Source organism: Eutrema salsugineum, unplaced genomic scaffold, assembly GCF_000478725.1.
Source record: "Eutrema salsugineum unplaced genomic scaffold, Eutsalg1_0 scaffold_8, whole genome shotgun sequence".
Classification (NCBI taxonomy): Eukaryota; Viridiplantae; Streptophyta; class Magnoliopsida; order Brassicales; family Brassicaceae; genus Eutrema; species Eutrema salsugineum.
In genome coordinates, this window is record NW_006256414.1 from 9,832,679 (window position 1) to 9,845,125 (window position 12,447).

At 42.4% G+C, this 12,447-nt stretch overlaps 2 non-coding genes across 2 annotated transcripts; one reads left to right on the top strand and one right to left on the bottom strand.

Annotated features, from left to right (window-relative positions):
• The first annotated feature begins 906 nt into the window (after positions 1-906).
• Positions 907-1,013, top strand: LOC112082249. Its single transcript, XR_002896901.1, has one exon. It is a non-coding gene; the product is annotated as a small nucleolar RNA R71 (small nucleolar RNA).
• An 8,819-nt stretch (positions 1,014-9,832) lies between these two features.
• Positions 9,833-9,939, bottom strand: LOC112082571. Its single transcript, XR_002897243.1, has one exon. It is a non-coding gene; the product is annotated as a small nucleolar RNA R71 (small nucleolar RNA).
• Between the last annotated feature and the right edge of the window lie 2,508 nt (positions 9,940-12,447).

Below are 12,447 nucleotides of genomic sequence, written 5' to 3' on the forward strand. Positions count from 1 at the left end.
ATAGAAAGCTCAATGCAGTCTCTAGGAAGGATCATTTTCTTTTGCCTTTTATTGATCAGATGCAAACCATTCCTTCTTTTGTTTTCTAGATGGTTACTCTGGTTCTGCTTCAGTTCCTTGATTTCCTGCTGCATAGCTGCATTCTGGCTTGCAAAGATCTGTTGACCCTGAAGTAGTTGTTGCAGAATACCAACCATATCTGACCCCATCTGTGGCTGCTGTTGAACCGTTGGTGGCTGAAAATATTGTTGAACCGGTGCCTGCTGTTGGAACTGTGGCGGACCAAACACTGGTGTTGCCTTTTGCTGCTGTGTACTGAAACTAGGACCTTGAAAAGGTTGCTGTTGCTGACCAAAACCTTGATTCTGAGCAAACTGATTTTTTGGTTGAAAAGATCCTTGAAAGTTGTTCTTGGGATCAAAGTTCTGTGGAGCTTGAGAATTGGGATACACCTTGTCTTGTGGGTTAGCTACATTGGTGTTCCTGTAAGAAAGGTTTGGATTGGCATTACCATACTGATATCTCTAGAACCTCTGATTCCCAATGTAGTTTAGCTCCTCCTGGGTAAGACCTTCTTCACTTATGTTCTCAAAGATTTGAGAAGGTTCCTCATACTCTCCAACAAAATGCATTGGCTTCTGAGTGGTGAATTTCAGCTTGTCCAATTCACTTCTCAACTCATTAACTTCCCTAGTGAGCCTCTGTTCTGAGCTTGAACCTTCAGACCTATTTGATCTGTCATAGTCTTCACCATAAGTATCATTGCTCAGTGCTAAGTTCTCCACTAGCTCCAAAGCAGCATGTATCTCTTTACCCAGAAAGTTCCCATTGGAAGCAGTATCTAGCTGGTTTCTAATCTTGGGAAGAGCTCCTCTATAAAGTGTGCTGAGAAGAGAAGCTTCACTAAACCCATGGTGTGGGCATTGGTTTGTGTAGCTCCTGAATCTCTCATATGCTTCACCAAAACTCTTATTGCTGTGCTGAGTGAAGCTAGAGATTTGGTTCCTCAGTTTTGCAGTTCTTGAGGTGGAGAAGAACTTAGATAGGAAAGCTTGCTTGCATTGCTCCCAGGTTTGAATGGAGCCTCTTGGAAGATTCTTTTCCCATTGGTGAGCTTTGTCACCAAGACTGAATGGGAATAGTCTTAGCTTGAAGCTGTCTTCTGAAACACCATTAATCTTAGTCAGGTCACAGAGCTTATCAAATTGATCCAAGTGTTCCAAGGGATCTTCCATTGCTAATCCATGGAACTTGAGTTCTGGACCATATTCAACAATGATGCTTTCACTTCAAAGTTGTTGTTTTGCACAGGTGGTGCCTGAATTCCAGCTCCATACTGATGAGCATTGGCCCTGTCATTCTCTCCAACATAGACTTGTGGTTGCTCATATCTTCTTTGTTGGTGTTGGAAGGGCTGGGGTTGGTGGTGCACCTGTTGTCTTTGCTGTACATTGGCCTGATGCCTCTGTTGATGAGCTTGAGCTTGTCCCTGGTGGACATAAGCTTGTTGATGGTGCACCTGTTCCTGATGAACATTACCCTGATTCAATCCTTGACCAACTCCATTACCAGCTCCATTACCCTGAGCCTGTTGCTCCCGAACTGGATGTTCTATATCCACCACATGGTCTCTTTGTTCTGCCATCTCAGCCTGATCAATCTGTCTTCCACGTCTGTCCCTTCTCCTCCTTGGTACCAAAAGATTGATGTTGTCGTTGAGGGGGAAAGGTGGACCACAGCTTCTTGATCTAGACCTGGTGTTCATACACCTGAAATCACAAACAGAACTTGAAAGTAATCAGTAAAAACAAGAAAGTAAGCACTTGATCTCAAGAACAGATCAAAGCTTAATGCTAAACAACCACAATTTGGCAACGGCGCCAATTGATAACTAAGAGTTTTCAAGGCTCTTTGTAGAGGTTATCAATCTCCTGTCTTGTAGTACAAGGGGTTTATCAATCCAAGAATGTGGTGATAGACACTAAGCTATGTAATCAGGTTCTTAATTCAAGCAAACAAGAGTGGTTTGGTTAACTAGAGACAACTACAAACTTAAACAGGATTAAAGACTAATGAAATGATTAAACAAGAACTAAACAATGACAAATGGTGAGAATGTATGAATGATGATGAGAAAGGTCTTAGACATGATAGTGGATTAGGGTGCCTTCAGTGATAAACTAATGAGCTAATGAATCATATGATCAAGCAACCCATTCAACATAAACATCTTTAATTAAGTTAATCCTCTCATGAAGGTATTAACTCCTATGCTAAAACAGTTTCTAACCCAATCATCATCAGTGAAACATGAGTTAACAAGCATTAAGAATAAGTTTAATCTGTCATTTAAGCATATAGACAATCATTCCCATGATGAATAACACTTAAACCTCTAACAACCTTGGTTCAGGCATTTCATCAAACACTTTTGGTGCATGAAATGCCCAGAATCTAGACCAAATATGATTTGTATGGATCTAGCATAGAGAACAAGTTGTAGAGAATGGAATATGCATGATCTAACCCCTAAGCTCACTAATCTACCACTTAAGCACCCTAATCTACATATCTAAGACCTTAATATGGAGATTACTCACTAATCATGATCAACACACTAGATCCTTTGCAAGATGTGTTGTTAATCATGATTAGAAGTGTATAGATGAAGAGATAGATGATAGATTCAGAAGAAAACAGCTTTAAACACAAAGATCTCTTAAACTCTCTTGATTAAACACTCAATAATCAATGTTTCGCTTCTTCATGGAGTCTTTTCACAAAGGAGGCAAGAGACAAAAGGAATAAAGCTTAGTTCTCTAGGAAAAAACCCTAAAAAGTATTTATATCTCTCTAAAAACGAACCGGGTCAGCCCGGAACAAACCGGGTCCTGACCCGGCTTTAATGGATAAAGTGGAAATCCTGCGGGTTGGTCCAGTGTCTCCCAGGTAGCTGCGAGTCTTGTTGCGGCTTAATCTTCTTCTTCTTCAACTCGGAGGACCAAGGCGGTTTCTGGGGAATGTACAAACCATGCGGGTTGGTCTCCATTACACACAGGTCGCAGGCTCAAGTCGGAGTAGATTGCGAGTGATCGTGCGGCTTGGTTCCAGGCGCGGCCAACTCACATGCCTAAGTCGCACGATCGTGGACTTAGCAATTTTCTTGCTCGAGAGCCTCAGACCTCATCCATTTATAGCTTAACCGCACTTCTCAACTCGCAGCATCAATTTCCAGGCATTCGTCTTCAGGCCTGCGAGTTAACCAAGTCGCAAGACTATCTCGCAGCATTCAGAGCAGCTTGGACCACTTTGCATTCCGGGAGGCGTAACTTCCAGGATATTGGTCCGAATTGTGTGGTTCCGGTTTCAGAGGACAGAAGACGCATATATCTCCAACTGTGGTGACGGAAGCTTCGGTGCTTGGAAAGTGGAAGGCTTCCTGGAGGGCTTGTCTTTGCAGTGCATTTACACGATCAGAGAGAAGCGTATAGACATGTGTCCATTCCGGAGACCGTATCTTCCTGCTCGTAGCTCCGAATTGAATGATCTCGGACGGTCTGGAAAGAGGACTCGAATGTATCTGATTATCATGAAGGCCCCGCAAACTGAATCGGCTTGGAAGTGCACCGTCCTTTGCATTCTTCGGAGCTCATCGGCTTGGTCCAAAACGGCAGCGAGACAGGAGTTTCTTCCGACGAGCTTAACTTTCTGCTCACGCGTCTGAATTGAATGCTTCCACTTGCTATGGAACCTTGATCCAATCCTCTCCAACTTTGATGAAGCACCCGCCAACTGAATCGGACCGGAAGCTTCCCCGGACAGGCGATTTCGGAAACGTGTCTGCACTTAGAGATTTAGTCCGATACAATCCACTCGCAGTACGTGAGAATGGCCGATAAAATCCACCCGCGGTACGCGTTTTGGCCGAGAAAAACTTTCCTGGTGCGCAAGAATGGCCGATAACCTCCAAAAACCCAATTTCACCATTTTTCAAGCCTTGACCACCATTCCACTTCCTGGATTCATCTTTCCAGCTCCAAATAGCTCCTAATGCACCTGATAAACACTCAAAACATGCAAAGACTCATTGGGACCTAATGCATCTCCTAAGTTCTAAAACAAACCCTAAGGACCTAAAATGCATGAAATAAAACATGATTTGGAATGAAATATGCAACCTAAATGATGCAAATTATGAACATATCATATACTGTATATATTATAGCCATTGTAATTTACCGAACCTGATATTTGATAATCTAATGACCTAATATACGTATTTATTTAGAATTTCTGGCCCGAAATCTTTGAATCCCTAAATTATTGCCCTCTTGATAAGTTTCCAATATATATACAAACACTAACAACTTATTTAGCCTTTTACATCTTATCGGAAAATGGAACCACTTGATTACATTGACGACTTGAACAACAGCTCAACTGAATGGTGCATCCGTGTGAAACTCGTGAGTAAGTGGTCTGCATATATACCACATCAAGGCGTAACATTAGAATTGGTTCTTGATGACGCGAAGGTAAAATTTATCTTTTATGGTATCACTAATAAACTCCATTAATTCACATATATTCTGACGTTACAAAAATATTCAAATTCTTTCATTTGTAAAAAACCATACAATACACGCTCGGGTTAGACGACAATTTCATGATTTATTCGAACCGCTGTTAACCGAAGGTTCATGGTTTGATATTGAAGATCTTGTTGTCAAGAGGTTATGCAGAAATGAGAGCTAAGATTCAAACTGTTTTTTAATCCAATTTATAATATCCACTTCCGTAAAGAAAATTCCATCTGTTCAAGGTTTGCTATTTGTAGTATTTTTATCTATTAGAAAGAAATACATCTTTGGTGATAAATTTTTTTATACATTTCTTTGCAGTTACCAGAACAGCAAATAATGGATTATGATGCTGATACAAGCTCCAAGCTGTCAAGGGCTTGTAGGATCTCGGAAACAAAGGCTGGTCGATGGCCAAGGGGTTGATTCAAGTGAATGAGCAACTCTAGACAATTGAATCGGCTGGTGGAAGTGAAGGATGTGAAATGGATCGAAGTGCACCACACAAGTTGTGAAAGACTTGTGATACAACACAGATTCTTGGCTCTAGGAGGTACTGGTCTCAACTAGAGAAAAGAAGAACAAGTTTTACACATAAAACTCAATGAAAGAAAATTCTCGTTTATTTAATATCAAAGGTGAAAAATTACAAGGCTGTAATGGGACCTTATATAATGGTCCTAGCAGCTTAGACTCAAAGAAATAAAAAGACTCAAAACAACAGGACTTTTAAAAGTAGAGACTCAAAACAACATGACTTGTTTATTAAAATGCTACATTAAAGGGAAATAAAAAAGGAAAGAAATACTGTCTAAACTAATTGTCTCTGCAAGAAATCAAAGACAAAATCTCGTTAGTCAAAGAAATAAAAACTGATTGAACACTTACCTTATTTGATGGCCGAGACTAGTGTGTCTTTGACTGAGCTTTGAATCTTCCCTCTTAAGTTTCTTGGTTCATTGGAGAGATAGTCAGCATGTAGACTTGGGCTTGATTTGGTAAAAGGGGGCAGACATCTTGATTCCTTGAAGTTGGGCCTTTTGCTAGCTCTTGACTTTCTTCAATTAATCCGGTCCAAGCTTGCTGTTTATGGGCTTCATTATGCGGCTACACTTGCTCATGGTCTTTTTGCTGTCTCTCTTGATCCACTTGAGACATTGCTTGCTATTGTGTTGTACTTGTGTTGAAGGATCTTAGCTCTTTGTCTTATTATTGGGCCTTCATGAATGACCGGTACTTCGACATCTTGTAGTTGTGGCTCGGTTAAGTCTGGCTCAGCTTGAATGGCGTCATCATTCTTTCCCTCTTCAAGAGGTTTTGACCTCAAAACTGGATCATCTGCAAGTTATGGAGCTAGATCAGATACATTGAAAGTTCGAGATATGTTAAACTCACTTGGTAGCTCGAGTTTGTAGGCATTGTTATTGATCTTCTCTAGTATCTTGAAAGGTCCATCTCCTCTTGGTGCTAGCTTTGAACTCCTTTGGTTTGGAAATCTCTCATGTCTCATGTGCAGCCACACCCAATCTCCTGATTCAAACACCACTTCTTTGCATCCTTTGTTGGCATGCTTCACATATTGTTCAGTTCTCTTCTCCAAGTTCTCCTTTGCCTTTTAATTTAGTTTCTTTATGAAATCAGCTCTTCTTTCTCCATCTAAGCTCACGGCTTCAGCAGGTGGTAATGGTGTGAATTCTGTTGGTGTCTTGAGGTTGAATCCATAGACTATCTCGAATGGAGACATCTTTGTAGCTGAATGCTGAGCTCTGCTGTAGGAAAATTCGATGAAGGGTATGCACTCCAACCAGTTGTATATGTTCATAATTTGCATCATTTAGGTTGTATATTTCATTTCAAATCATATCTTATTTCATGCATTTTAGGTCTTTAGGATTTGTTTTAGGACTTAGGAGTTGCATTAGGTCCCAATGAGTCTTTGCATGTTTGGAGTGTTTATCAGGTGTATTTGGAGCTATCTGGAGTTAAAAAGGTGAATCCAGGAAGAGAAATGGCGATCAGGGCTTGAAAGATGGTGAAAATGGGTTTTTGGAGGTTCTCGGCGATTCTCACGTACCGCAGGCAACTTTTCTCGGCGTTTTCCATGTACCGCGAGTGAGCCTCTCGGCCAAAACGTGTACCGCGGCTAAGGTCTCTCGGCCAAAATTTCCGAGTACAGACACATCTCAGAAATTGCATCACCTGAAGGTCTTGCCTGTCAATTCAGTTGTCGGGTGCTTCATCAAAGTTGGAGAGGATTGGATCATAGTTCCAGAGCAGGTGGAATCATATGATTTGGAGGCGTGAGCAGAGAGTTAAGCTTGTCGGAAGGCACGCCTGTCTCGCTACCGTTTTGGACCGACACGATGAGCACCGAAGAATGCGAATACCGTTTTGGACCGACACGATGAGCACCGAAGAATGCGAAGAACGATGCACTTCCAGACCGATTCAGTCTACAGGGCCTTCATCAAGATTTGAGATAGTTGTGTCTTCTTTCGAGAAGATAACGTTTCTGGAACGGTCGCATGTCTAGAAGCCTCTTTCTGACCGTGTCAATGCACTGCGAAGAAGAGCCCTCCAGGGAAATTTCCACTTCCCAAGCGCCGAAGATTCCTTCACCAAAGTTGAAGATATCTGAGTGTTATTTCCACTGAAGTTAGAATCGCGCCATTTGGACCAGTATCCTGGGAGTTACTCTCCCACGAATGTGAAGTTGTCCGAGGAGACCTGAAGCCTGCGAGATAGTCTTGCGACTTGGTTAACTCGCAATGCCTGGAGATTAATGCCTGGGGGTTGAGCTGCGTATTGAGATGTGCAAGTAAGGTATCACAGCGTAAGGTCTAAGGTTCCCGATCAAGAAAAATACTAAGTCCACAAGCGTGCGACTTGAGCATGCGAGGTGGCCAAGCTTGGAACTGAGCCGCATGAAGACTCGCAATTAACACCGACTTGAGCATGCGACTTGGGAGTGATGAAGACCACCCCGCACATATTTCTGAAAGCCCCTGCTACACGGTCGTGCGAGTTAAGGAGCAAATGGAACAGAGCAGCACGAAGATTCGCGTTTTACACCGAGAGAGTAATACGGCTGGGCTTACATGGGTTCTATCTCGTTCAAGCTTCTTCCTTTGGTTGTGCGAGTTAGGCATGCGACTTGGGACTAAAGGAGGACCAAGTCGCACACATATTCTCCCCAGATTTCGTCTTGGTCATGCGAGTTGAAGAGGAAGAAGGCTGAATCGCACAATGACTCGCAGAACACACCTAGATGAGCATGCGGCTGAGATTAAAGGACTTAAGGCTCACAAGACTGCTTCTTTAGCTGTACGACTTACGCATGCGACTTGGGAAGCTCCTGCCCAACTCGCACACTCGTCATTTTACCCATTAAAGCCGGGTCAGGACCCGGTTTGTTCCGGGTTGACCCGGTTTGTTTTAGAACCTATCAATAGTTTTTTAGGGTTTTACCCCATGGACTTAAGCTTTATTCCATAATCTATTTGCCTCTTTTGTGTAAGAAAACTCCTTTTGAAGAGAAATATCTGATTTTGGGCGTTTTAATCAAGAGAGTTTGAGAGATCTTGTATTTAAAAGCTGCAAATCCATCATTATCTATCTTCTCCATCTACATTTCTCATCATTAATCATGCCAATCTTCTCAACTTGCAATGGTTTAAGAGAGATTAGCATGATTAGTGAGTAATCCCCATATTAAGGTCTTAGATATGTAGATTAGGGTGCTTAGGTGGTAGATTAGTGAGCTTAGAGGTTAGATCATTCATATTCCATTCTCTACAACCTGTTCTTAATGCTAGATCCATACACATCATATGTGGTCTAGATTCTGGGCATTTCATGCACCAAAAGTGTTTGATGAAATGCCTGAACCAAGGTTGTTAGAGGTTTAAGTATTATTCATCATGGAAATGATTGTTTATATGCTTAAATGACAGATTAAACTAGTTCTTTATGCTTGTTGATTCATGTTTCACTAATGATGATTAGGTTAGAAACTGTTTTAGCATAGAAGTTAATACCTTCATGAGAGGATTAGCTTAATTAATGATGTTTAAGTTGAATGGTTTGCTTGATCACATGATTCATTAGCTCACTAGTTTAACACTAAAGGCACCCTAATCCACTATCATGTCTAAGACCTTTCTCATCATCATACATACATTCTCATCTCATTTAGCTTACTTACTTGCTTGTTTAAGTTGATCATTAGCTCTAATTCTTGTTTTAAGTTCTTAGTTGTCATTTGGCTTGAATTAAGAACTGATCCTGCATCTTAGTGTCTACACATGATGGATTGATACCCTTTGTACTGCAAAGTGACAAAAGGGATTGATAACCCCTCATTTAGAGCCTTGAAAACTCTAAGTTATCAATTGGCGCTGTTGCCAAAGTGTGATAGCATTAAGATTGTGTCATTTCTTGAGATCAAACATTTTCTTTTGTGTTTTCTACTTTCTTTCAAGTTCTGGTTATGAGTTTCAGGTGCATGAACACCAGGTCCAGATCAAGAAGCTGTGGTCCACCTTTCCCCTTAAACGACAACATTAATCTTTTGGTACCAAGGAGGAGAAGGGATAGGCGTGGAAGACAGATTGATCCGGCTGATATGGAAGATCAAAGAGAGCATGTGGTTGACATGGAGCAACCGGCTCAGGGTAATGGAGCTGGTAATGCAGCTGGTAATGGAGCTGGTCAAGGGTTACATCAGGGTAATGTTCATCAGGAACAGGTGCATCAACAGCAAGCTTATGTCCACCAAGGACAAGCTCCAGCTCATCAGCAAAGGCATCAGGCTAATGTCCAGCAAAGACAACAGGTGCACCACCAACAGCCCTTCCAACACCAGCAAAGGATATATGAGCAGCCACAGGTCTATGTTGGAGAGAATGACAGGGCCAATGCTCATCAGTATGGAGCTGGAATTCAAGCACCACCTGTGCAAAACAACAATTTTTGAAGTCAAGGCATCTTTGCTGAATATGGTCCAAAACTCAAAGTTCCATGGATTGGCAATGGAAAATCCCTTGGAACACTTGGATCAATTTGATAAAGTGTGTGACTTGACAAAGATAAATGGAGTTTCTGAGGACAGATACAAGCTCAGATTATTCCCCTTCAGTCTTGGTGACAAAGCTCACCAATGGGAGAAGAACCTCCCAAGAGGCTCCATTCAAACCTGGGAGCAATGCAAGCAGGCATTTCTATCCAAGTTCTTCTCCACCTCCAGAACAGCTAAACTGAGAAACCAAATCTCTAGCTTCACTCAACACAGCAATGAGAGTTTTGGTGAAGCATATGAGAGATTCAGGAGCTACACCAACCAATGCCCACACCATGGGTTTAGTGAGGCTTCACTTCTCAGCACACTTTATAGAGGGGCTCTTCTCAAGATTAGGAACCAGCTGGATACTGCTTCCAATGGTAACTTTCTGGGTAAAGAGATTCATGCTGCTTTAGAGCTGGTTGAGAACTTAGCAAAGAGCAATGATACATATGGAGAAGACTTTGATAGAGCCAATAGGAGTGAGAGTTCAAGCAGGGATCAAAGGTATGAGAAGGACTTTAAAACACTTGAAAGCAAGTTGGACAAGGTGTTATTGGCCACTCAAAAGCCAATGCACTTTGTAGGAGAGTATGAGGAACCTTCTCAAATCTTTGAAAACATCAGTGAAGACGGTCTTACTCAGGAGGAGCTTAACTACATTGGGAATCAGAGGTTCCAAAGATATCAGTATGGCAATGCCAATCAGAACCTCTCTTACAGGAATCCCAATGTAGCAAACCCACAAGACCAAGTCTTACCCTACCTCTCAAGCTCCACAGAACTTTGTTCCCAAGAACAACTTTCAAGGGTCTTTTCAACCAAAGAATCAGTTTGCTCAGAATCAGGGTTTCAGTCAGCAACAGCAACCATTTCAGGGTTCTGGTTTCAGTTCACAGCAGCAGCCAAAGGCACCACCAGGGTTTGGTCCACCACAGTTCCAGCAGCAGGCGCCGGTTCAACATCAGTTCCAGTCAGCACCTGTTCACCAGCAGCCACAGATGGGATCAGATATGGTTGGGATTCTGCAACAGCTGCTTCAGGGTCAACAAGTGTTTGCAAACCAGTATCCATCAATGCAGCAGGACATAAAGGAATTGAAGCACAATCAGGCATCTAGCTCAAGGAACCAAGGCCAACTACCTAGTAAGCCTGAACTCAACCCCAAGGAATATGCTAAAGCCATCACACTGAGGAGTGGCAAAGAGCTACCTGGTATTGAGCACAACAATGTGATCATTGAGGACAATGATCAAACTGAGGGGGAGGCAGCCTTAAAAGATGATCAAGTTGCTGAAAGATCAAGGAAAGAAAAAGGTAAAGAGGTGGAAAAGGAACCTGAACCAGAAAAGATATATGTTCCACCACCTCCATACCAACCCAAGCTCCCATTTCCAAGGAGATTTAAGAAGCAGCTTGTAGACAAGGCAAGAGCTGTATTTGAGAAAGCTCTCAATGAGACACGACTCACAATGCCTCTCCTTGATGCATTTTTAATGATGCCAAAGATGGGTAAGTTTTTGAAAGATGCCATTCTGAACAAGACTAAAGAGCTTCAAGGCATGGTGGTATTGAGTCATGAATGCAGTGCCATCATTCAGAAAAAGTCCATTCCAAGAAAATTGGCTGATCCAGGGAGTTTTACACTCCCTTGTGCCATAGGGCCTCTGCTATTTTCTAGATGCCTTTGTGATCTGGGAGCATCTGTCAGCTTGATGCCATTCTCCATAGCAAAGAAGCTTGGGTTTAGAGTCTTCAAACCTGCTAGGATCTCCCTTGTCCTTGCAGACAGATCAATTAGGTTACCTGTTGGGATGTTAGAAGATCTGCCTGTCAAGATAGGTAGTTTTGAGGTTCCAACTGATTTTGTTGTGTTGGAGATGGATGAGAACCAGTTGATCCTCTCATTTTGGCAGGCCATTCTTGGCCACAGCAGGAGCTATTATTGATGTGAGAGGTGGCATCATAGAGCTTCACTTGGGTCTGAGAAGCTTAAGCTTGATGTTAATGAGATGCTGAAGAATCCCACCATAGAAGGAAAATGCTTCTATGTGGAGACAATGGATCAGCTGGCTGATGAGTTGCTTGAGGAACTGAATACTGAAGACCCTCTTCAAGCTGGTTTAACCCAAGAACAAGGAGACCATGGGTTCTTAGCAGAAGAAAGTGACGGGTACAAGCTGTATTTGGACAATGCTAGAGAAGTTGGTCCAGAGACAACGTTTATGGAACTGGTACAAAGTGGCCCTGAAGTTTTGGATATCAGAAGCTCAAGCACAAGCCCACGAGCAGTCCAAGCAGTCATGGCCGTGGGTTCTTAGGTGAAGGAGCATGCTAGGCTGTTTGAGAAAGACAGCTTCAGTGCTGATTGGGATGAGCCTAAGGCACCTCAGCTGGAACTCAAACCTCTTCCGCTCAGGTATGCTTTATGAGGTCTCAATGAGTATTATCCTGTCATTATCAATGATATGCTGTTAGAGGACCAAGAGCATCGGTTGTTAGGAGAGTTGAGGAAACATAGGGGAGCCATTGGCTACTCTCTGGATGACATTAAGGGTATCTCACCCTCCCTATGCACTCATAGGATTCACTTAGAAGAAGAGTCAATGTCATCCATAGAGCACCAAAGGCGCCTCAATCCGAACTTAAAAGAGGTAGTGAAGAGAGAGATTCTCAAACTCCTAGAGGCTGGGATAATTTACCCAATCTCATACTCTAGATGGGTTTCACCAGTCCATGTGGTGCCCAAAAAAGGGGGAATGACAGTAATAAGAAATGAGAAGGATGAGCTGATTGCTACTAGAACTA